Source organism: Dichomitus squalens, assembly GCF_000275845.1.
Source record: "Dichomitus squalens LYAD-421 SS1 unplaced genomic scaffold DICSQscaffold_17, whole genome shotgun sequence".
In the NCBI taxonomy this organism is placed as follows: Eukaryota; Fungi; Basidiomycota; class Agaricomycetes; order Polyporales; family Polyporaceae; genus Dichomitus; species Dichomitus squalens.
In genome coordinates, this window is record NW_006766899.1 from 571,054 (window position 1) to 574,131 (window position 3,078).

Genomic DNA, 3,078 nt, shown 5'->3' on the forward strand with positions numbered 1-3,078 from the left:
TGAATAATACGATGGTGAAAGAATTGCGACGTATCGCACCATACGATGAGTAAGAGATGAGTAAGGCATAGACCTGTCTAGACCGTTCTGGAGTAGTACGGATTGTCCTAGACAGTACCAGAAGAGTCCGGAAGCATAGCTATAGTACACGAGCAGAGAGTCCCAAATATGGTAACATACTACATAAGCGACTACAGCTAAGCGCTAGGAGACGCATAGCCTCGTGTAGTCCGGACCGGATAAGTCCAAGTTCAACATCGATATTGCCTGGTCTTGTGGGATATTGCAAGGTCTTGCAATATATTTACGACATTGCAAGACCACCCATGACAGCGCATGATCTGACGTATATTGCGCGCTCTCGCTGAGTATTTCCTGAACAGGCAATACGGCAAAAGATTTTTACACTTTTGCTGAAGGCTAGTGTGTTACGTCTGCGGGGTCAATGTGTACATTTCATCTTAGTTGTATAGCATAGGTATAGCATAGGTACCACAAGCATCGGCAATTACTTGTGTTGGATCATGATGTTCTCTAAGCTACGTCGTGCATTCAAATGGCGTCATACGCATAAACCGGAGCACCAATACGAAGGTACATAGGAGCCGCTCACAATGATTCTGAGGCCGAGAGATCCTTCGAAACCTATCCTTTTGACGACGATCTAGTACATAGTACAGTCGACACCCTCTTAACCCATAGCCCTCGGGACAGGCCCAAATATATGGGTTTTGAGGGGTTATGGGCTACCAGAAATTTAGCGCCTTCTGAGCGCCCTGATAAGTCCCAGTTAGCGAGCGCTGAAAAGGCGTCTACTGACCCTTCGAGCATCAGCAAAAGTGTAAAAATCTCGCTGTAGATTACATACCCGTGCCTGTTCAGGGAAGTGTGGAAATATAAGGCATGACTCGAGTACTATTCCAATGGACCTGTCGCGTTTCCGACAGAAAGCAATGTGGGTGGACCACCTGCACGACCAGGCAATACGTGGAAATACCATGCAATACCGCCAAGATCTTGATTGTATTGCCCGGTATTGCTTAGATTGCAGTACCACGCGATGACAGCGTCCGAGCGCCAGACCTTATAAGGTTGCCCGGTATTGCTGAAATTGCGAGACGGGGCTAATGCAAAAAGCTGGTGGAGTGTGAGGCAACAACGGGCTTATATTGCATGATAATCCGGACCTCCCTTCTTATTCCTCGTATTGGGCGATCGGAGGAGGCCAGGGAGCAGATTCTGTACTGCCGAAATGGAAATAATCTTCACTTGCATTGAAGGTATGTAGTCAGGCTTAGGAGGAGGCGCAGAGAAATATATTGCAAGTCCGGAATATACACAAGCTACGTATACACGACGAGAACAGGCCAACCTGCACTATTGGATATGGAACACCAATGAATGGATACTGACTCGAGAGGAGGGCAAGCCTGAGGGCGACGTGTGTGAGTATGCAGACATCTTCGACAGATGGGGAAGACGGTACTCACTAGCCGATGACTTAGCCAATGGTGTCTCTCAAAAACACTGGGGTGCGTGATTCAAACACGTGCAAGAGAAGGAGCGGGGATGGCAGCCCTCGTACTTACACATATTCTGTCTACGCCCATCACAGGGCGGCATCGTGATTGTCCTTGTGGTCGATCAAATATATCAGCAGGACGCAGAAAACAAGGCAGATGTGGCGCGGTCTGAGTGATGGCTACCTACATGCTAGAGTACTGAAGTGCGTGTGTTCGAAAAGGCCTGTAATTCCATGTGTCTGAACGGGTATCAGCAAATGACCTCGAGGAAAAAAAGATGTTCACTCACTTCGTTGCGGCTTCTGTGAACAACTGGGATCATGGAATTAGTGTCTCATTTCTGACTTTTGCTGACAATACTCATGATCGCGTGCGACACATGCCCCGAGCACTCATTCAATGCTTTTGACCTTCGAAAGCCACAACTCTGAGGAGACATGCGCATGTCTCCGTGCTTGTAAGTGGCAATCACGGTCATCCGAGTTCAGTGGACTCTTCTGAGATACAAGTCTGGGCCATAATGTGAACGCGTACCCGTGCACAATGGCGGAGCCAAGTCCGATGGCATCGGCATGCAGTGTGGAGAGAGCACGAAACACCGGACAGTTACTGGACATAGCAGGAGACTTACCCTGTGTTGCGTCAAGTAGACTTGGGTATGTGACTTGTACCTGGTCCACAAGAACCAACGAGAATAGCGGAGGTGGTGGCTACGTGGGGGTGAGCATGGTGGTGATACATACCAGGAGCCATAGAAATACTGGCCTCAGGCTGGCGGGACAGCGATGGCGCTGCAATGAGCAAGAGCCAGGAGATCAGCACATATATGCGCCTGAAGATGTACGTACAGCGCACGAATGCTGCGCAGTGAATCCTTTGGCTTGAGGGTGAATGCTTGTAAAGGTCACCGACGACAGTTTGGAATTTGAGGGATGTAATATGAGAGAGATCGTATGAGTACGAGGGAAAGAAGGGAATTGACAGCTTCAGCGCGAGGACACTCTTTATAGCGCAGAAATGGAGAGCTATGACGCGCATAGGCGCCTATTCACTGGACGCGTTCAACCCTGTCAAACACGTGCTCACGCTGGCAAGTGGGCGAGAGGAAACTTAGCTACCGGTGTTGTGCTCCCTCTCACCCTCACCACTGCGTGTATGCGCACTTGTTCAGGAATCTGCTGCTGCTTCTTTCTGTCTTCATCTACATGCCAAGGGAACTTTGTTGTGGGTGGAAGAAGCAGCTACTAACCTAAACTCTCGCCTCAAGACCTGCGCAAAGGCAGACAATTCTACTATAGCGGGCTACAGCAACACATCAACGTCAAAAGCAATCTAAGACTTATCTCAGAAGCCATTGATTATGAGGACAAATAGCAGTTGAAGGTTGCTGAAAAGTTGGCAGAAAATCCAGCTACAGGTGAGTAAGTCAGCGTCGCATGTGTCTCTTCTGCCGGCAGTCTCAAGGTCTCTACCCTCCCTCCGATTTCCTGTCCGTCTTTGCTCACCACCCTCATTTTGTCCAGCCGTCTACACTCCCACGTACAACACCCGATAC